General features: G+C 40.3%; 1 long non-coding RNA gene across 1 annotated transcript; it reads left to right on the forward strand.

Annotated features, from left to right (window-relative positions):
• The first annotated feature begins 19,664 nt into the window (after positions 1-19,664).
• On the forward strand, positions 19,665-21,369 carry LOC148268752 (uncharacterized). Its single transcript, XR_015816960.1, has 2 exons — positions 19,665-20,790; positions 20,878-21,369. It is a non-coding gene; the product is annotated as an uncharacterized LOC148268752 (long non-coding RNA).
• The last annotated feature ends 2,263 nt before the right edge of the window (positions 21,370-23,632 follow it).

Genomic DNA, 23,632 nt, shown 5'->3' on the forward strand with positions numbered 1-23,632 from the left:
AACCAATTTACTAATCAATGTTGACATCCAGCAATACTACTTGACGATCGGATAACATAAAGTGTACAATTACTCTTAAGAACTTGGTAAAGAATTATGCAAAAAAATTTCTGTCATTATTGCTCTAGGTTAACCATAGAATATGCTTTAATTGTCAAATCTTATTAGGTAACTAACCATATTTCATGTCAATTATAACTGATTAATGAATGACATAAAAAATTATTTTCTTCTTCCATTCAATTACCCGTTCAATATCTTAATTTAATTGTTATAATAATAATAACATAGAGTTTAAAGTTATTACCAAAGTTGACTCTTGATCAATCACTAATTTTACAAGTATTTAATCATATTCTGTAGCAGCCCCGGAAATTCATAATGGAATTTATATTATAAATATCAAATGCGGAAGCGAAGTCAAAATTTGAATAACATCCCTTACACTGAAACCAAAACGTGCTCACGAAATATAAAAGATTAAACTACCTAAAGGAGAAACTTGAAAGTAAAAACTACGAATGTGACTATGGAGTCTTTAGGCGTCCCCTTCGTCGTCCTCCTGCGGAACCGGCTCGGGAACGATGTCCTCTTGATCTGAAATGATTAAATAAGGAATGAGCTACACTAGCCCAGTAAAGACATCACGATATCTCACCGTCACAGAGGTAAAGGTGGGTAGAAAACACAAAAAGACCAATGGAACATAATTTACAACAAATCCTTTTATCGATAATAAAACCTTTACCATTTACTTACCTCGGTGAAATTCATAAAACAATATACGAAAGCAATAACATCATCATCATCATGGAAACAAATATATGAACTGTATAACATAATACCTGTCACACTTTTCGTAATTCAATCGTTACACAACATATTTTCCTAATTCACCAGCCCACTAGTATCCATGGGGATCCATAGGGGTCCCGCTACCCGTTAATCCTTAACACTTGAAATCAAATTCCAGGGCCGTCCCCATACCCCGTCCGGTATGGGCGCCAAACCATAGACCTCATTACCCCGTCCGGTATGAGGGTGAAACGGGTCGTCCCCATACCCCGTCCGGTATGGGCGCCAAAACACATAAGATCTCCATACCCCGTCCGGTATGGGAGACCACAATCCCGGTAGGGTTCCCTACGGACCCGGTCCGTCCACCATCTCCCAAGATATCTAGTCAGGCTGAACACATTATATAATTTCCATTCATATAATCTTTCATTCTCCTTTTCCCTCAGTCAGCATTATCAATCACACACAAACAAGCAAAACGATAATTTATGCCAAACAGACAACATATAGCATCAATATCCCGGTCATTCAATCCATAATCAATAAAACAGTAAAATATGCACACGAAACTATAAAATGAAAACATCAAACCTCATGCTGTATTTAAAACTGTAAAACAGGCCAAATAACAGTTAACCGACAAACACACTAGACTCGGGCTCCATTAGCGACCTTAAGCAATTTCACACATTCGTTGATTCATGAAATACCGTTTTATCATTTATTGGACTTTAAAACCGTGATAGGAAATAGGGTGAGGGGTCCTTACTCGTTTCGGGGTCCGAACACGGCTTCACAGTGCGCTTGCAGGCTGTCCTTAATTTTCCCTGAATTTTCCTCGGGGAACTGAAACGCACTACTGGTACCTGCACGTGTTCCAAAAAATCCCAAATTAGGCCCAGGGCCCCTTTCGGCCCAAATCGCAACTCCGGCACGGCGGCTCCGCCGTGCTCTGGCGACGGCGTAGCCACTGGCGGCGGAGATTCACCTCGGGTTGGCTGTTTTCGGCCATTTCTGGCCGAATTCGGCCACACTCACATCGGTCCCTGCGAGAAAACAACCCTAGGGCCCTCGGGGGGCCAAAAAATCACGGAAAAACGGAGCTTACCGGCGGTGGCGCTCTCGGGTGCGGCGGCTCTCCGGCGAGCTTCATGTTTTGGTGATTCGGCTCCGGTCAACCTGTAGAGAAAAGAATGGTGATCACGGTGATATAAAAATTGCATCAAACGGAGGCCGGGAAGGGCCTCATCGGAGGCAAAAACTGAGAAGGGGCGCGGCGGCGCCGCTGGGCTTCGGCTGTGTATTCCGGTCGTTTGGCTGGGATTTTGGCTCCGATTTGGCCACAGGAGGAATCAGCGTGGAAAAACGAGTCGGGGGTACGAAATTTACCTCGATCGGCGGTCAGAAATTCCTCCGGTGCGGCGGCGGGTGGCGGCGGCCGGCTTCTGGTTCGTCTTCTCCGGCGAGCAGCAGGCGGCTAGGGTTTGTGGTCTGGTGTGGGGGTTCTATTTATAACCCTTTGCCTTTTGATCTCAGCCGTCCATTTTGTTTTAATCTGGGCCGTCCGTTTTTGATTAAATCAGGGCCGTCCGTGCGTTTAAATCTGGGCCGTCCGTGCGTTTAAATCTGGGCCGTCCGATCGCACGCTTGATCTGGGCCGTCCGATCGCGCCTACGCGGATCACCAACGTGGTCCTTTTTGGAACGACGTGGTCTTGCCACGTGGCAGGTCCCGGTTGGCCGGGATTGCTGACCGGGCCTGCTGACGTGGCTGCCGACGTGGCTTTTTTTTTTTCGGCCCCTTTCTGGGCGCTACAACTCTCCCCCCCATAAAGAAATTTGGTCCCCAAATTTGCCTCATTACTCTTGATCAAACAGATGAGGATATTGGGCCCTAAATTCTGATTCCAGTTCCCAAGTCGCCTCCCTGGGCGTGTGGTTCTGCCACATGACTTTTACAAATGATATTTTCAGGTTGCGGAGTATTCTGCTTTCTCGGTCCGTGATACTGACCGGTACTTCTTCATAAGACAAGTCCTCTCAGAGTGGAAGCGGTTCATGAGCCAAGACATGATAAGGGTCCAGATTGTACTTACGTAGCATACATACATGAAACACATTATGAACCCGGGAGAGCTCAGGAGGCAGTGCAAGTCTGTAGACAGTGGTACCAATCTTGTCTAAGATTTCAAAGGGTCCAATATATCTGGGGTTTAGTTTTCCCCTCCTACCGAACCTACTAATTCCCTTGAAGGGGGTGACTTTAAGAAACACCCGGTCGCCTTTCTCAAAGGTCAGGTCTCTCCTCCGGGTATTAGCATAACTCTTCTGCCTGCTCTGAGCTGTCTGGATGTTCTTCTTGATCTTAACTATCTTGGACGTGGTTTCTTCTACCAAATCCGGGCCAAACAATCTTCTATCGCCCACTTCTTCCCAACAGATCGGCGACCTGCACGGACGCCCGTATAGCGCCTCGTATGGGGCCATGCCGATGCTTGCTTGATAACTGTTGTTGTAAGCAAACTCTATCAGGGGTAGGTGGTCGTCCCAATGGCCCCCGGAGTCAAGGACACAAGCTCGGAGCATATCCTCCAGCGTACGAATTGTCCTCTCTGATTGTCCATCGGTTTGGGGGTGGAAAGCAGTACTAAGAGACAGCTTTGTTCCCATAGCTTGCTGGAAACTATTCGAAAACCGAGAAGTAAATCTGGGATCCCTGTCGGATACCACTGTTACTGGAACTCCATGCAGTCTGACTACCTCCCGGATATACATTTTTGCCAACTTGTCCAAAGGATCAGTCATTCTAATGGCCAGGAAATGGGAAGACTTAGTGAGTCGGTCAACAATTACCCATATAGCATCATGTCCCGATCGTGCCTTGGGTAGTCCCGATACGAAGTCCATGGTGATATGTTCCCACTTCCACTCTGGAATCGGTAAAGGCTGAAGTAACCCGCCCGGGCGTTGATGTTCTGCTTTGACCTGCTGACATACCAAGCACTTAGATACAAAGTCGGCTATATCTCTCTTCATCCCATTCCACCAGAACCGAGGTCGCATAGTTTGGTACATTTTTGTACTTCCTGGATGCATGGCGAACCTTGAACTATGGGACTCTGTCATGATGTCTCTTCTTAACTCACTGTCGTCTGGGACACACACTCTGTCCTTGAAACGAATCAATCCGTCGGCGGAGATCTGAAATTCTGAGCTCACTCCCTGTTCTGCACTCTTCTTGCGGGTTATTAGGGCGGGGTCGACTGACTGGGCTTCCTTTATTCTTTGGATTAACTCGGGTTGGACTGCTAGGTGGCCCAAACATGTGACTCTCTTCAGGTCTCGCAGGCGAACCTGCTGTGTAGCCCCAATGGACCTACATTCTGAAACCATCATATGGGCTATGGTGCCTGCACTTTTCCTGCTGAGGGCATCGGCCACTACGTTGCCCTTACCTGGATGGTATAGGATGTCACAATCATAGTCCTTGAGGAGTTCCATCCACCTTCTCTGACGCATGTTGAGATCCTTCTGGGTGAAGATATGCTTCAAACTCTTATGATCGGTGTAGATCTGAAAGGTCTCTCCATACAAATAATGGCGCCAGGTTTTCAAGGCGTGTATGATGGCGGCAAGCTCCAAGTCATGGGTAGGATAGTTCTTCTCATGATTCTTTAGCTGTCTAGACCCATATGCTATAACCTTTCCATGCTGCATTAGGACACAACCCAGGCCCAGATAGGAGGCATCACTATAAACTGTGTACCCTCCTGATCCACTCGGTAGAGCCAGCACTGGTGCAGTAGTCAGTCGCTTCTTCAACTCTGAAAAACTCCTCTCGCAGTTCTCATTCCATTCAAACCTTGCATTCTTCTTTGTGAGTCGGGTTAGAGGAGCTGCTAGACTAGAGAACCCTTCGACAAACCGGCGGTAATAACCTGTCATCCCTAGGAAACTGCGAATTTCCTTAACTGTTGTCAGCCTTTCCCAACCAAGTACCGCTTCAACCTTTTCGAGGTTCACCGACACCCCTTCCTTCGATATAACATGTCCTAGGAAGGCGGTTTGTTCGAGCCAAAACCCACACTTGCTCAACTTCGCATACAACTTCTTTTCTCTGAGTACCTGTAGGACTTGGGCAAGATGATGAGCATGTTCTTCCCTACTTTTTGAGTAGACTAAGATATCATCGATGAACACGATGACAAATTGGTTCAAGAATTCTCTGAAGATTCTGTTCATTAGATCCATAAAGATGGTCGGGGCGTTGGTTAGCCCAAACGGCATAACCAGGAACTCATAGTGTTCGTACCTAGTTCGGAATGCCATCTTGGGGATGTCTTCTGCTCTCACTTTTACCTGATGGTAACCTGATCGTAGATCTATTTTAGAAAAGACCTGTGCACCCTGCAACTGATCGAAAAGGTCATCAATCCGGGGAAGAGGGTACTTGTTCTTAATTGTTACCTTGTTTATCCTTCTATAATCAATGCACAGTCTCAACGTTCCATCCCCTTTCTTTGCAAAAGTAACCCCGGCACCCCATGGGGAAATGCTGTGTCTAATGAAGCCACTGTTTTGTAGCTCAGTGATTTGTTTCCTTAGCTCTTCCATCTCGATGCGGCTCATTCGGTAAGGAGCTACCGAGATGGGCTGGGTTCCTGGCTGTAAGTCTATGGTGAACTCGACCTCTCTGTCCCCTGGCAGACCGGGCAGTTCATCCGGAAATACGTCTGGAAAGTCTCGGACTACTGGAATCTCTTGGATACAAACTTCTTTCTTGGGTTTACCTAGTTAGGGAAAATACAATATTAAGGCACTGGGAATTAAGAAGAAAAGAAATTTTCATTAGGGAAAATCAGTACCGAATAATTTTATTAACTTGTAAATGGCTCCTCGTTGGGAGGATTAAATACAATCTTTTTATTAAAGCAGTCTATGGTGGCGTGATACGCCGCTAGCCAATCCATTCCTAGGATTACATCAAAATCCCCTGTGTCTAACCCTATCAGGTCTACCCTCAATTTCCTATCTGCTATCTCCACGGCACATGCCCTGTAGACAACCTCTCCTAGCAATGTCTCCCCCCCAGCGGTAGATACAAGCAATAATGAATCAAGTCTATCAGGTGATACACAAATTTTGGAAGCAAGAACATGTGAAATAAAAGAATGTGATGCACCAGTATCAAACAAAATATGAGCAATGTGGCCAGAGATAGTATACATACCATGTACCACGTCCGGGTCTGCGTCGGCATCCTTCTGGGTAAGGTTGTAAACTCTGCCCTGGATTGGAAGCCTCCCTTAATTCTGGTTCCTAGGGCACTCCCTCGCATAGTGCTGGGCACTGCCGCATATGCGACAGGTGTTGTTGAGGCGGTAGCAGGGTCGGTCCCCATGATCCCTGCCGCAGTACTGGCAGATCTTCCCACGTGCTGCCCCCATAGCCTGAGGAGGGGCCTGGACGGCAGGTCTGGGCCTCTTACTGGGTTGGACAGGCATGGTAGGAGCTGGCCTGCGGAGCGGGGCTGAGGGTCGGGAACTTCCCGCTAGCTGAGGGCGGTTGTCGAAGCTCCTTTCTATGATCTGCGCCTTTGCCAGGACTGCCGAATATGTCTCGAGCTCCATCACCAATAAGTGTTGTCTGATCGCCGGGCGGAGGCTCCACTAGAATTTCCTGGCCTTTCGGCCCTCATCCAACAATGTCTCCGGGGCATGTCGGCCCAGCTCCAGGAACTTGCGGGCATACTCCGACACTGTCATATTACCCTGGACCAATTGAGCAAATTCCATTTCCTTTAAATGTTGGATGTGTTTAGGGAGATACTTCGCATGGAAGGCCGCTAGGAACTGCTCCCAAGTGACTGGTACAGGCAGGGTGGCCCGCTTGAGCTCCCACCAGCGTACTGCTTCCCCTACCAGCATGTAGGAGGCAATGGCAGCCCTCTGCTCAGGAACTACTCTCAAGGTCTCAAAAGCTCTCTCAGTCTCTGCCAGCTAGTATTGGGCCTCTTCGAAAGAGGATCCCCCTGAAAAAGTAGAAGGGTTCAGTCTCCTGTACCTCTCTATGAAGCCGGGGTCGATCAAGGAGGGAGCGGGGTCCCGAGGTAGAGGGACTGGGGCCGGCTGAGGGTGAACTGGGGGACCCTGTGGTGGCGCCTGCTGATGTGGTGGGGGCACTGGAATATGCTGTGGCGGCACCTGTTGGTACTGTGGCTGTGGTACCGGATCGTACCGCGGCTGTGGTGCCGAGTGGTATCGTGGAGGAACAGGCTCCTGCCGGGGTGGCTCGGGATCAGCCTGCTGTAGCGGGGGCTCAACCTGCGCTAGCGGAGGAGGTCCCGGTAACTCCCTTCTCTCCTCTTGCCTTCGCTGGGCAGCTGCGAGAGCTTCCACCATCTCGAATAGTCTATCTAAATCCTCCCGAATTGAATTATCTCGGGCCGCTCGGTTTAGTGGGGGCCTTCCTCTCCTCATTCCTGTGTACCTGCATTCACAAGGAATGATTGAGTAACAATATATCGGTGAGTATTTCTCTAAGGCACATTAGTGTAAGGGATGGGTCCGAGGAAATGCGGCTCTGATACCAACTGTAGCAGCCCCGGAAATTCATAATGGAATTTATATTATAAATATCAAATGCGGAAGCGAAGTCAAAATTTGAATAACATCCCTTACACTGAAACCAAAACGTGCTCACGAAATATAAAAGATTAAACTACCTAAAGGAGAAACTTGAAAGTAAAAATTACGAATGTGACTATGAAGTCTTTAGGCGTCCCCTTCGTCGTCCTCCTGCGGAACCGGCTCGGGAACGATGTCCTCTTGATCTGAAATGATTAAATAAGGAATGAGCTACACTAGCCCAGTAAAGATATCACGATATCTCACCGTCACGGAGGTAAAGGTGGGTAGAAAACACAAAAAGACCAATGGAGCATAATTTACAACAAATCCTTTTATCGATAATAAAACCTTTACCATTTACTTACCTCGGTGAAATTCATAAAACAATATACGAAAGTAATAACATCATCATCATCATGGAAACATATATATGAACTGTATAACATAATACCTATCACACTTTTCGTAATTCAATCGTTACACAACATATTTTTCTAATTCACCAGCCCACTAGTATCCATGGGGATCCATAGGGGTCCCCCTACCCGTTAATCCTTAACACTTGAAATCAAATTCCAGGGCCGTCCCCATACCCCGTCCGGTATGGGTGCCAAACCATAGACCTCATTACCCCGTCCGGTATGAGGGTGAAACGGGCCGTCCCCATACCCCGTCCGGTATGGGCGCCAAAACACATAAGATCTCCATACCCCGTCCGGTATGGGAGACCACAATCCCGGTAGGGTTCCCTACGGACCCGGTTCGTCCACCATCTCCCAAGATATCTAGTCAGGCTGAACACATTATACAATTTCCATTCACATAATCTTTCATTCTCCTTTTCCCTCAGTCAGCATTATCATCACATACAAACAAGCAAAACGATAATTTATGCCAAACAGACAACATATAGCATCAATATCCCGGTCATTCAATCCATAATCAATAAAACAGTAAAATATGCACACGAAACTATAAAATGAAAACATCGAACCTCATGCTGTATTTAAAACTATAAAATAGGTCAAATAACAGTTAACCGACAAACACACTAGACTCGGACTCCATTAGCGACCTTAAGCAATTTCACACATTTGTTGATTCATGAAATACCGTTTTATCATTTATTGGACTTTAAAACCGTGATAAGAAATAGGGTGAGGGGTCCTTACTCGTTTCGGGGTCCGAACACGGCTTCACAGTGCGTTTGCAGGCTGTCTCTAATTTTTCCTGAATTTTCCTTGGGGAACTGAAACGCACTATTGGTACCTGCACGTGTTCCAAAAAATTCCAAATTAGGCCCAGGGCCCCTTTCGGCCCAAATCGCAACTCCGGCACGGCGGCTTCGCCGTGCTCTGGCGACGGCGCCGCCGTTGGCAGCGGCGATTCGCCTCGGGTTGGCTGTTTTCGGCCGTTTCCGACCAAATTCGGCCACACTCACATCGGTCCCTGCGAGAAAACAACCCTAGAGCCCTCGGGGGGCCAAAAAATCACGGAAAAATGGAGCTTACCGGCGGCGGTGCTCTCGGGTGCGGCGGCTCTCCGGCGAGGTTCGTGTTTTGGTGATTCGGCTCCGGTCAACCTGTAGAGAAAAGAATGGTGATCACGGTGATATAAAAATTGCATCAAACGGAGGCCGGGAAGGGCCTCATCGGAGGCAAAAACAGAGAAGGGGCGCGGCGGCGCCGCTGGGCTTCGGTCGTGTATTCCGGCCGTTTGGCCGGGATTTTGGCTCCGATTTGGCCACAGGAGGAATCAGCGTGGAAAAACGAGTCGGGGGTACGAAATTTACCTCGATCGGCGGTCAGAAATTCCTCCGGTGCGGCGGCGGGTGGCGGCGGCCGGCTTCTGGTTCGTCTTCTCCGGCGAGCGGCAGGCGGCTAGGGTTTGTGGTCTGGTGTGGGTGTTCTATTTATAACCCTTTGCCTTTTGATCTCAGCCGTCCATTTTGTTTTAATCTGGACCGTCCGTTTTTGATTAAATCAGGGCCGTCCGTGCGTTTAAATCTGGGCCGTCCGATCGTGCCTACGCGGATTGCCAACGTGGCCCTTTTTGGAACGACGTGGTCTTGCCACGTGGCAGGTCCCGGTTGGCCGGGAGTGCTGACCGGGCCTGCTGACGTGGCTGCCGACATGGCTTTTTTTTTTTTTTTTTCCGGCCCCTTTCCGAGCGCTACATATTCAATATCCTTTCAACTATAGTTATATGAATGTATATGTTCAGAATCAAAGTATGATAAATGACTTGTTAATTATTATAATGATCTCAGGTCAAAAGAAATTCTTACATTTCATCATTTTAAGAAAATATTTTATTGATAATTTAAGTTAATATTAACCATTAGGAATTCTCAATTGGGTTAGTTCAATAATCATATCTTCATATGCATCATCTATATATGTGATTTAATTAATGAGATTAATTAATTTTTATTTTATAGAAACTATCACATATATATTAGTAATACTGAATCATTATTGTCTTATTTTGATGATCCAATGACTAAGAACATTTTAGATTAAATCATAAAAAATTTTACTCTCATTATCAAGATCTCTATCTTGATATAATCTCTAAATTTAATCAATGATTTTATCGTATAAATTAAACAATAAGATAATAAATATAATAATAAAAATATTATTGTTATATATTAAAAAAAATTGTTAAATAATAAATGTATTCAATATATTACACGAATAATTAGAATTTGGGCATAACAATTATATCCCTAACAGATACTGCAATAAGATAGTTTAATGACACAAAATTGGGAAACATAAGAAAGAATGAAATAGTATACCAGCGTAAGAAAGCTTCCAAAAGGAACCAGCCACCTATAATCCAAGTAAATACAGTGGTTACCAACCAAACAGCCCAACCAGCATTGGAGAACAAAAATTACAAGTGAAGGCTATAAAAGCAAAGTACCTCATGGTGGTTGGACACTGAAATTTGTTGACTTATGAGCCTTTCTTTAAATAAAGACTAATGCAGATCTCTAGAAAAATTAAAACAAGTTGTTAAAATATGCGAATCTAGATTAAATTAGCATAAGTTATTAGAAATCTATTTTTTGGAACATGTATAATTAGTAAATCTAATTTAATATTTATGTTGACAATCTTAAGTTTATTTTGTATTTAAGGAGCTAAATGAATGACGAAAAAATATCAAAAAGAATTTTTTCAACAAATTCATATTTCCTCCTTGTATGTTGATATCTATTTTTCTTAGCTTTCTCAACTTTTCACTCAATTTTTTCACGAGCCTCAATAGTTGTATCATAACAATTTATTTATGAGACTGTGTTCCACATTCTAGCAAAAAGAAATGGCTTCAAATGTGAACTTCCCAACTTCACCAGTATTTACGAGGGAGAAATGGTTCAAATGGAGCAATGAGAATTGGAAGTCTATTTTTTTGCCTATGATTTGTGGAAAATTATGGAGGAGTATGTAAAAGTTTCATTGCCCAAAAATCTCACCTTACCACAAATTAGGCAAGACGCATAAAGGTCCATGAGGAACTTTAAAACTCTTTTAATTCTTTATTTTATAGGGTCTTAAGACATATTTCCAAGACTAGTGGCCTTCAAAACAACTAAGAAAGCTTGGGACTATCTGAGGAAAGAATATACAGGGAGTGCTAAAGTGAGAAGTGTGAAATTGCTGACTTTAAAAAGAGAGTTTGAACTGTTGAGAATGCATAAGGAAAAAAGTATTAAAGAGTATTCTGAAAAAGTTATGAATCTTGTTGAAAAAACAACCACAAAGTTGAAAAAAATAATGATTAACCTCCCTGAGAAGTTTGAATCAAAACTATCTGTGATCAAAGAAATATGTGATCTTGAGAAGTTTACTATTGTTGAACTTATCAATAAGTTATAGGCTCAGGAGTAGAGGGTTTCAATAAAAAATTATGAGACCACCGAGAGTGATTTTTAAGCAAGATAGAAGACAAGTTTTGGACCTCAACTTCAAAAAATGAAAGTTAGTCCTCAGCAAATAAAGGAAAACAACCACAAAGTTCAAAATATTCATATAAAAAAGTATATTCTTTATGAAAATTATGGTAAATTCAACTATCCTAAGAATAAATGTTGGAAGCATGTACAACACAAAATTTTCAAAAAGTATGGTCATTTAGAGAATGTGTGCTGAAAGAGAAAAAATCAAATATCACAGTAAAAGAACGAGGCTCAACAGCGGCAACAACCACTTCAACAACAACAAGTCAATTTTGTTGAGAAACATGTACAGTAGGAAAGTTATCTCTCCATGATGACTGAGGCCTCTTGGAGTGAAAATGACTTTTGGTATATGGATAGTGGATGCACAAGCCACATGGTCAAGGATTGTATGTTGTTCAATAATTTGGATGTTAATTGTAAAACTAAGGTGAAACTTGGCAATTAGGCAGTTGTGGAAGCTCAAGGAAAAGCCTCAATACCAGTTTAGATTAAGTAACCTATCGAACTCATCACTAATGTACTCTTTATTCCTGATTTAGAAAAAAAATTTGTTGAGTGTTATTCAAATAGAAAGCAAGGGCTATTCCATTTTGTTAAAAAAATAATTACTGTTTTATTTATGATCTTTCAATTATGCTAGTAGTAAACATAAAAAATGAGAATAGTTTTGTGCTTAGTCTAAAATATGCAAATCAATATACTTTTATTGCTAAGAATGATTTGACCTAGTTGTGCCATAAAAGATTTGGTCATTACAATGTTGACTCTTTGAAGTTTATGCAAAAAAATGGAATAGTTAATGATATGACTATATTAACTGATTGTGAAAACGTGTGTACTGCCTGTCAACTTTGTAAATTATACAGGACTACTTTTCACTCAGCTTGTGTGAGAAGAGATATTACGTAGTAACTGAAGAAAGAAAAAAAAAGGAAAAAAAAAGAAAAAAAAAGGGGGGGAACGACGTCGTTTTGATGAGGCAGGTGAGGGATAAATAGGAGACGGAAAACCGAAGTCGTTTTGATGAGGCAAGTGAGGTATAAATAGGAGACGGGAAAGAAAAGAAAGAAGAAAGGAAAAAAAAAGAGAGAAAAGAGAAAACAGAGAAGGGAGAGAGCGGGAAGGAGAAAGAAAGAGAAAAGAAGGTTCGAGAAAGAGAGAGAGGGGAGTCGGAGCGGAGAGGAACAAGAAGGGAGAGAGAAAAAGAAAAAGGATAGTGACAATGCGATCAGCGGGAGGAAGAAAGATAGAAATAGGAGGTACGGTAATTTTAAGTTTTCTGTTAGTTGAGGTGGATTTGAGATTTTGTTGCAAGTGGAGGAGCTGTGGAAACGTGAGTGGAGGCGTATGGAGGTGGTTAGACCGTGAAAGGAGAGAGAGGAAAACAAATGTGGCATAGAAGGGAGGTCTGTGAGGGAGAGGTGAGGTCGTGCGTGAGAGAGGACATATGGAAGAGGTTAGGCCGCGGGAGGAGAGAAATGAAGGAGTACGGTGTGTGTGAGTGCGGTTTGTGAGGGAAAGGAGTTGTTGTGTGTGCGTGAGGGTGAATGGAGGAGGTTAGGCCGCGGGAGGAGGAAAAGAAAGGAGTGCGGTGTGTGTGAGTGCGGTCTGTGAGGGAGAGGAGTTGTTGTGTGTGCGTGAGAGTGAATGGAGGAGGTTAGGCTGCGGGAGGAGGAAAAGAAAGGAGTGCGATGTGTGTGAGTGTGATCTGTGAGGGAGAGGAGTTGTTGTGTGTGCGTGAGAGTGAACGGAGGAGGTTAGGCCGCGGGAGGAGAGAAAAGAAGGAGTGCAGTGTGTGTGAGTGTGGCCTGTGAGGGAGGGTGTATGGAGGAGGCTAAGCCGCGGGAGAAGGGAAAGGAAGATGTGTAGACTGTGAGGGAGGTGATTTTGGGATTTGAGGGTGGAGTATCTAAAGTAGGCCGTGGAGGGGGAGAGAATGAGAGATTTGAGAGGTGAGGTAAATATGTGTAAGGGAAGAAGTAGGGCGTGTGGACGTAGAAAGTTTGGGAGGAGAATAGAGAGGCCGTAGACCGTGGAAATAAAGTGTCGGTATGGAGGTGTGGGGGTGTCTCTGTGTAGGACGAGGGGATGTGTGGGGTAGCTGTGTGGTGTGAGGGTATGGGTCGTGTATAGGTTGGTACAGCTGCTGTAAATTTAGTAGTTGGCAAGGGAACGTTACAGGTATGGATATGTTGAGTGTTAGTGCGTGCTTTATGGGGAGATGGATGTAGTTTAGGTACACAGGTTAAAAGTATAAGAAGGCTTCAAGATAAGGTGGGGGAGTAAGGACAGGACGATGTTGTGTTGGGTCGGTAGCATCGGGGGACGCCGATATTGGTTGTCGCTATCTAGAAAAAGTAAGTTGATCGCTGATGGTGGTGATGGTCGGGAGACTCCGACGAGAATGGATTTGGTCGCCGATATTGGTGACGGTAAAGGATGGTATTTCTGTGTGTGTGAGTGGCTTATTAAGGGTCGAGAGATAGGCGATTTATTGGTGGTCGCCGATATTGGTGACGGGTATGAATATTTGTACGCTTGGGGTGACGTTGCGGGGTGGTCACACATGGTATGCATGGTATTTGGGATACCGAGGTACGTTTTAGTCCTGCATAGTCCCATAGTGATGACAAGGTAGGCATAGGTTGGGTGATGGGGTATATATAGAAATACTGGATTTCATATTTGGTGCATATCATAATTGTAACTTAATTTTTACTGTACTGAGTTATATGAATTCACCCTCTATTGTTCACAGACGATGTAAGAATAGCGTCGGGATCAGAGTTACTGGTTTCTGAGCCTAACGTATAGAGCAACAGAATAAGGATCTTTGTGGACAGATTGAATGTGTAAAAGTTAGTAGTAGAATTGATAGTATGTCTGTTGATAGTATATACGGCTGTATTTCACGTGATGTTATATGTGTGATTGCCGATCTATCTTAACTCTGAACAATAGATTGTGATGGTGTTTCTATGTGCATGCCTGACTTGAAACGAAATTTCTGTATTTGATCATGGATTTGTTGTAAACTACGCCATTATAAATGAAAAAAAAAAACGAGGCATTACATATTAGGAAAGTTGAACTCATATATATTGATGTGTGTGGACCCGTGAGTTGTTGAATCTTTAAGTAAAATTATATTATATGCTGCTTATTGATTATTAAACTCGTATTACTTGGGTTTATTTTTTATCAAACAAATCTTAAGTTTTATCTATATTTAAGAAATTTAAAGTTTTAGTTGAAAAGCAAAGTGGAGCCGAGATTACTTGTTTTAGATCATATAATGGAGGAGAATATGCCTCAGTAGAATTCAAAAGAATTTTATGACAAGAATGGTATTCGTCATCAATTTACTATTAGTTATTTAGCAACGTAGAATGGGGTGTCATAAAGGAAGAACAAAACAATGATAGAAGTGGTGAGATGCATGTTTGCTGAGAGTTTTCTTCCAAAATATTTCTAAGGTGAAGCAGTTTATACTGCTATCTATTTGATTAACAGACTTCTCATCAGGTCTGTTAAAAGTATGACCTTAATTGAGGCATGGTGTGGTTTAACCATGCATATGATACTTAAAAATCTTCGATTTACTATGTCATAACCATATTCTTTCAGTTAAAAGAAGTAAATTAAATGACAAGACTAAAATTAGTATTTTCTTGGGATATACTGTTATGTTTATACAGGTTTGGAGAAAAAAAAAATCAATGCAATATTCTCATTATGATTTGTATAATATACAATATAATACATGAGATGGATAACTATAAGCTATGAGATAACATATACATGATAACTATAAGCTGTTAATGATAAGCATAGAAAGAGTAGTTAGCAGAAGATAGATATCCTTAACATATACAACTCAGGTCAATGATTATAGAATGTTAATTTACAAATTAGCATAAGTAGAAAATTTGTTTGAAAAGTTTAGATTTTTATTGAATTCTAACTTCGAATATAAAAGTACAGCAAAACTGAAATACAAAAAAATGGCTAAAGAATCTGATAATATCGCTGAAAAATAGCAACAAACAATAGCTACTTTTGCAACAGAAAGACAAAATCAAATCTACTGATAATCAGCTAAATACTATTACTAAAATTTATTAGAAATTTCAAACAGCTCCTAAGACAAACAACATCTCCTCCTTGATTAGAAGACGTAAACTCTCAACTTTTCTCTGAGAAATTCAAATATGTTAGTATGAAATGACTTGGTAAAAATATCTGCCAGCTAATTCTCTATTTTGCAGTAAACTAACATCACTTCACCATTTTCCTGTACTTTCCTCAAAAACTAAAACTTGATATTGAAATACTTAGTCCTTCCATGAAATACTAGATTTTGAGATATAGCTATGATAACTTGACTATCCACAAAAATCTTCTTGCTCCAGCTGCAAATCCATCATAATTTTTCTTAGCCATAATGCTTGATTAACAGCAGCTGCTGCTCATACAAATTCTACTTCAACAGTTGATTATGCCACCACTTCTTGTTTCTTTGAGTACCATGAAAAACAACCTGATACAAAAGTGAAACAATACTCAGAAATACTTTTCATATCATCAATTGATCCTGGCCAATCGCTGTCAGAATATCCATGAAGCTTGAAATTATAACTTTTACTAAATTTGAGACCATAAGTTAAAGTTCCTTTGAGATACCTAACTACCTTTTTAACTGCCATCATATGCAACTCACTAGCACAATTCAAAAATCAGGATAAAACACTCACAAGAAACAAAATATATGGCCTTATTGTTATGAGATACATTAAACATCCAATTAAACTTCTGTATACTCCTTCATCAACAAGTTTAGTCCATCTTCTTTATGTCTCCTTTTTGTTCATTAGAGCCCTTACACTCTTGTGTTCTTCCATTTAAACCTTTTTAGAATTTCCTTCATATATTTCTTTTAGGAAATGAAGACTTCACTCTACATTTGTTTAATCTCCAAACCCAAAAAATAAGTCATCTCTCTAAGGTCTATCATCTCAAAGACCTTCATCATCTCCTTCTTGAATTCTTCCATCTGTACAGCATTATTTTCGATCACAAGTAAATCATCTACATAAAGAGAAATGATAACTATGTTAGAGTAAGCTTTCTTGACATAAAGAGTTGATTCACTTAAACTATTTTCAAAGCCTAAGTTGAGCAAATATTCATCTATCATATTGTACCAAGCTCTAGGAGCTTGCTTCATTCCATAGAGAGCTTTCTTCAAGACATTTTCTTTATTTCCTGGTACACTAAAAGCTTGTGGTTGTTTGATATAAATTTTTTCTTGTAGTGAACCATTCAAGAAGATAGACTTTTCATCTATTTAAAAGATCTTCCATCCCTTTTGTGCTACTAACGTCAAAAGCATTCTAATTGTATCAAATCTGGCTACTGGGGCAAAGGTTTCAGAAAAATTTATGCCCCAAACTTGTGCATAACCTTTACAACTAGCTTTTCTTTGCGTTTGTTTACTGAGCTGTCAAGATTCATCTTTTTCCTGAATATCCATTTAACCCCAAGTACCTTTCTATCTTGGGGCCTCTTCACTAGCTTCCAAGTCTAGTTCTTTTCTATCATGACCAACTCCTCCTTTATTGCATTTATCCATTTTTTACCTATTTTTGCTTCATCATATCCTGCAGGCTCAAAAATAACAACATTGTATCTTTAATAAATATTTGAGAGTGATCTTATTCCCTTTACAGGTTGTTCATCTTCTAATTCATCTGGTTCCAGTTGCAAGGTTTGATGTTTGACTTGAGACTCCTCATTCCAGTCTCATTGCTCATGTTCAAGGAATTGAAAATCTATGTTTATCACAATCTTCCCTAACTGAGGTTGAAAAATTTTATGGGCTTTAAAAACCGAATTGTAGCCAATAAATATCCCAAGTTCAGTCTTTTTATCAAGTTTGTCTCTTTTTACCTGTGAAATATAAGAAAAACAAAGCCATGCCTCGAATGGAGTCTTCATTTCCACTGCTCATATAGGCAGTCTATTCAGTAAGAAAATAGTAGTATTTGCCACTTTTGCCCAAAAATTTTTTAGTAGATTCTTCTCATGCATCAAGCATCTAGTCATCTCTATGATTGTCCTATTTTTTGTCTCACTAACCCCATTTTGTTGTGGAGAATAAAGGACAGTGAGTTGTTGCTCAATTCTAGCTTCTTCACAAAAGGAATTTAATTTGTCTGATATATATTTAGTTCCATTATCTGATCTAATTACTTGAATCTTGCAGCCATTTTGGTTTTCAATCCAGTTTTTGAACTTTAAAAAAATTCCAGCAACTTTTGACTTGAACTTCATTAAGTAAATCCAACATATTCTTGTTAGATCATCAATGAAAACTATATAATTCATGCTGCTATTTAATGATAGAGTTGACTGTGGTCCACAAACATTAGTATGGATCAGCTACAACTTCTCTATAGCTCTCTAAGTAGAAGTTTTAAATAGAAGTATGATTTGTTTGCAAAATAGACAAGCCTTACAGCTTGAAAGATGCTCCTTCAAGTTTGGTAGTCCTTCTACCATTCTTTTCTTTGCAGAAACAGTAAGGCTTTGTGACGAAAGTGTCTCAACCTCTTATGTCATATTTCTGCACTAGTGAATTGACTAGGAAATGCCACCTGCTTCTCCTTAAATGTATTCAAAGAAAAGCTTTTACTCTGCATCTTAATTCTGAATCATTCTTCACCATTTAGATAAATGATTAGGTTGTTTTCAAATAAAAGCTTGAACCATTTTTCTAGCAATTGTCGGACACTGAGTAAATTTTGATCAATTTTGGGACATACAAAACCTTATAAATAAGTTTTGTACCTAACAAACTCTCAATTGCGACAGTCTCTTTTCTTTTTATTGAGATGTATTCTCCATTTTCAATTCTGACCCTTGATGTTGCTAACTTATCAAGCTCTCTAAAGAGCCTCTCATCACTAGTCATGTGGTTTATATAACCACTATCAATAAGTTATCTATCACTTGAAATGTTGGATGCAAAACAAGATACAACAAATAGTTGTTATGCTTCTTGTTGATCTGCAACTTAGGTGTCTGCCTACTGCTGCGTCTCCTTTTCTTTTCAAATAATTTCTGCATGCCCAAGTTTTTTACATTGTCTACATCTCATATATGGTTTTCTCCAACACTTGTAGTATGGGTGATTTCTTTTGCCATAATGCTGAAAATAATTATATTTTCTCTTTTTATTTGTAGTGTTAGTGTTGTTCACAGCTGCTGTAGTTTTTGAGTTGCTAGCAATCACTTTTTTTCCTTTCCATTTCTTGCTTCTACCTCCAAAATTCAGCTACAACTTATAGCTTGCAAAGCTCCCTCAGTAGTTCCCTCTTGCCTCATCATCCTTCTTTGTTCTTGTGCCTAGAGTGTACTTAATAATTCTGTCAAACTAATTTTTGACAGATCTTTAGAGTTTTCCAAAGAAGTAATAATGGCCTCAAATCTTTCAAGTAATGATACAAGTATTTTTTTGAACTATTCTATCGTCGGTGAGTTTTACTCCAAATATTCTCACCTTATTTGTAATGCCAATCAACCTATCTGAATAATCTTTAACAGTTTCTGCATCCTTCATTTGCTGCATCTCAAATTCTTTGACCAGATTGGACACCTTCATTCCTCTAATTCTTTCATCTCTTTGATACTCATTCTTGAGAAAATCCCATATTCCTTTAGCTGAGCTGCATGTCATTATTCTGCTGAAAATAGTTGGAGAAACTGCAGCTAAAAAACAAGCCTTAGCTTTGGATTTTCTTGTCTTCTTCTCCTCGTGGATTTTGATCTGAGAGATGGTTGGATTTCTTAGTAGATGAGGCACTTCATAATCTTCTTCTACAGTCTCCCACAAGTCATATGCATCCAAATAAACTTCTATTCTCACTTCTCACACTTGGTAGTTTTCTCCATCAAACACTAGTAAAAAAACTCTCATCTTCCATTGTTTTAATGGTATTTTGCAGGAGTATGTTTTTTTGTTAATGAATTAGCATTCTAGAATTGGGATAAGAAAAAAATTGAAGTAAAGTAGTGCAAAAATATAAATACATTAGGGGGTAAATTAGTATTTTATTAGGTTGTTATGACAGCTAGAAAATGTCCACTACCATTGCACCTCGTTAGCCTGTTAGAATATTTTCCATAACCTCTTTTGTTTGTTTTGGCCGAATGCCTATAAATTGGCACCTTTGTGCCCAATAATAATAATGGAGGATTCTTCTCTTCTCCCAAACTCTTAATCTTCTTCATGGTATCAGAGCCAGTCTGATCCACATTCATCATCCAAATCAAGCCAAATGGCCACGGATGACCAAACCTCCTCTCCACCTGAAGTTCTTTCAGGATCTTATCTTCCAATGCCAATCAACAGCTCTCACATTGATCAGGCACCCTCGTTTGTCACTGGACATAGGTTGAATGGAAACAACTATCTCCAGTGGTCTTCCTCTATTCTGATGTTGATTCGCTGAAAGGGAAAAGAAGAGTACCCGACTGGAGAAATCGTTCTACCTCCAGTAAACGACCCGGATGCTCGTACATGGAAAGTCAAAAATAATCTCGTAATGTCATGGCTGGTGAATTCCATGACAATAGAAATTGGAGAAAACTTTCTGCTTTATTCAACCACACACGATATTTGGGTTGTTGTTCGCGAGTTCTATTCCAGCTGTGATAATACTTTAGCAATCTTTGAAATCAAAAGCCACTTTCATGACCTACGACAGAAGGAGCTCTTTGTCACCCAATACTACAACGCCCTCACTTGCAACTGGTAACAGCACGATGTCTTCGAAGAACATCAATGGAGCTGCCTCGACGATTCTAAAATCTTCAAAACCATCACTAAATGAAAAAGGGTCTTCAAATTTCTAATGGGTCAAAAACCTCGATGAAATTCGTGGATGCGTTCTGAGCACCAAACCACTGCCGATTCTCAGAGAAGCTTTCTCAAAAATCTGTCGAGAAGAAAGTAGGAAGAAAATCATGATGGAAGAGTTTGGCCCAAATGTCGTGAAAATGGGTTCCGCACTTGCTTCTCAGAAGAAATCTTTTTTGGGCGAATAGTGCTCTTGCCACCGAGCACACCTCTGCCTTTGTGGGTAGCATTTCGAAGCTAGAGGAAGAAAGGGGAGACTGTGGTGTGAGTTTTGCAAAAAACCTGGTCATACTCGTGAGAAGTGCTAGAAATTACATGGCAAACCAGCTGAGACAAATCATTCAAGGGCTGAGGGCAATATGGTAATTTCCGAAAAATTATCCTCTGCCCTCACATCCACAGAAATAGCTCCCCTCAGTCCAGCTCAGATGGAGGCTCTCTTGCAAACGTTTTCGCAGAAGGGCCTACTTGGTAATGCTTTAGTTGCTCAGAAAAGTAATTGCTTACTTAATTTATCTGCATATTTTGTGAAAAAGCAAATGTGGATTATTGATTCAGGGGCATTCGACTGTATGATTAGGGATATTACACTCTATCAGTACAGAGAGGGAAAAGAAATTTTTTTTATTAAGATCGCTGATGGAACAAGTTCTAAAGTGGCAGGAATTGGCTCAACCTATATATCACCGAATTTGGTTCTATATTACGTCCTCTACGTACTAATTTTGGATTGCAATCTACTATTTGTAAGTAAATTATGTAAAGACTTGAACTGTGTTGTTAAATTTGACAAAGAGTTATGTGTTTTTCAAGATTTGGACTCGGAGAAGATGATTAGCAGTGCTAAAAAGGAATCAGGATTTTATCTTCTACCAATCACAACATCACCTCCAAATGGACAAACTACAAGTGCAGTATGTGCTAATTTCATATCTGTAATATTGAACAATCTATATATTATGGCATTATAGATTAGGACATCCAAACTTTATGTATTTGAAACAACAATTTTCTACTCTATTCAGAAATAAAAATCCAACTTCATTTCAATGTGAAGTGTGTCAGTTTTCTAAACATATTCGCAATTCATATCCTATTATTACTTACAAATAAACCCTCAAAACCCTTTCAATTGATCCATTAGTGATGTATGAGGACAGGCACAGGTGAAAAACATTACTAGTACAAAATGGTTTGTCTCCTTCATTGATGATTACACTAGAATAACCTGGGTCTATCTAATGAAAGAAAAATTTGAGATTGGTCAAATCTTTCAGAAATTCAACACCATAATTCAAACTCAATTTCAAATAAAAATACAAGTGTTAAAAATTAACAGTACCTGTGAATATTTTGTATCCAACCTAGAAAAGTACTTTACTGACCAATGCATTGTCCATCAGAGTTCTTGTACTTACACCCCTCAACAAAATGGTGTAGCAGAAAAAAAAAATAAACATATCCTTGAAATGTCTCGCTCACTCATGTTTACCACAAATGTTTTTAAATTTTTTTGACGAGAGGTTATTCTCACTGCTACATACCTGATCAATAGGATGTCTTCCCGTATTCTTAAATTCAGGACACCTTATGACTACCTTGTTCAAGCATTCCCAGAGTCTCATATTCTTCACACAATTCCTTTTAAAATCTTTGGCTGCTCTGCCTATGTTCACATTCACACTCATCTCAGAGGAAAACTAGATCCTAGAGCCCTTAAGTGTATCTTTTTCGGGTATTCCTCCTCTCAGAAAGGTTATAAATATTTCTGTCTAGTCACCCATCGGTTCTATAATACTATGGATGTCACTTTTTTTTATAACAAACCTTTTTATCGCACTCTCAATATTTAGGGGGAGACATCTGATACTCAGGAATATCAATTGTGGGATGTGAACATATCTCCATTACATGTTCTATTAACAACATTTGAAAAAGAACCCGTCTCTCAAACTACTAAAGAACCTGAACCTGAAACCATCACAGAGACTAATAGCATATTACCTGCAGTAAGTAAGTTGTGTGTTTATACTAGGAGGAACAAAACTCAAAGTAAAGATAAAGTATCTGAGTCAACTATGCACTGTCATGTTCAACTCCTGGATCAAGCACCCAGAATAACACAGGTAATGAGATCTCTGACTCAACTAATGATATTGGTTTACCTATTACTTTATAAAAAGGTGTTCACTCTTGTACAATGCATTCCATATAGGATTATGTCTCATATGGCAAACTATCTTCAAAATATCAGGCTCTTATGAGTAAGTTTGACAATATCCCTTTATAATCGAGAACGGTTCATGAACCTCTCAAAATTTTCGAGTGGAATACGGATATCCAAAAAGAAATTTCAGCTCTTGAGAAAAACTAAACATAACAGTTATCTGATTTACCTTCAGAGAAAACTCTAGTAAGATGCAAGTGGATCTTCATCACTATATACAATCCTGATGGCAGTATGAATCGCTACAAAGCATGAATTATTGCTAAAGGATTCACTAGTCATATGGAATCGATTATCAAAAGATGTTTGCTCCATTTTCTAAGTATAACACAATCTGGGTACTATTCTCTTTAGCTTCTAATCTTGATTGGTCTCTTTTCCAGTTTGATGTGAAGAATGTTTACTTTAATGGTGATCTAGAACAAGAAGTATATATGGAAGTCTCACCTGGACTCGAGCTAAATCTACAAAAAGTATGCAAACTAAAAAAGCCACTGTATGGTCTCAAACAGTTACCAAGGGCATGGTTTGATAGATTCACCAGGGCTGTGAAGCACATGGGATATGAACAATATCAATCTTATCACACTCTATTCATCAAGCACTGTATCATAGGAAAGAGAGTTGTACTAATCGTTTATGTCGTTGACATTATACTGACAGGTGATCATAAAGAAGAAATCCAGAAATTGAAAGACTTTCAGTCAAAGAATTTGAAATTAAATACCTTGAAATAGTTAAGTATTTTCTTGGAATAGAAATCGCTCGATCCAAGAAGGGAATTTCTATATCTCAGCAGAAATATATCTTAAATCTTCTAAATGAGACAGATATGCTTTGTTGTAAACCTGCAAAGACTCCTATAGAATCAAATGTTAAACTTGGCTCTAAAAGTGATAGCAAATCTGTTGATAAAGAAATGTGTCTGCGACTTATTAGAAAACTCATATACTTGCTCACACGAGGCGTGACATCTGTTTTCCAGTAAATACTGTGAGTCAATTAAAATCTCAACCTACTGAGGAGCATATGAGTACTGTCTATCGCATCTTAAGGTACCTAAAGATGACACCTGAACAATGATTA

Source organism: Carica papaya, chromosome 2 (genome assembly GCF_054855325.1).
Source record: "Carica papaya isolate Zhongbai chromosome 2, ASM5485532v1, whole genome shotgun sequence".
Classification (NCBI taxonomy): Eukaryota; Viridiplantae; Streptophyta; class Magnoliopsida; order Brassicales; family Caricaceae; genus Carica; species Carica papaya.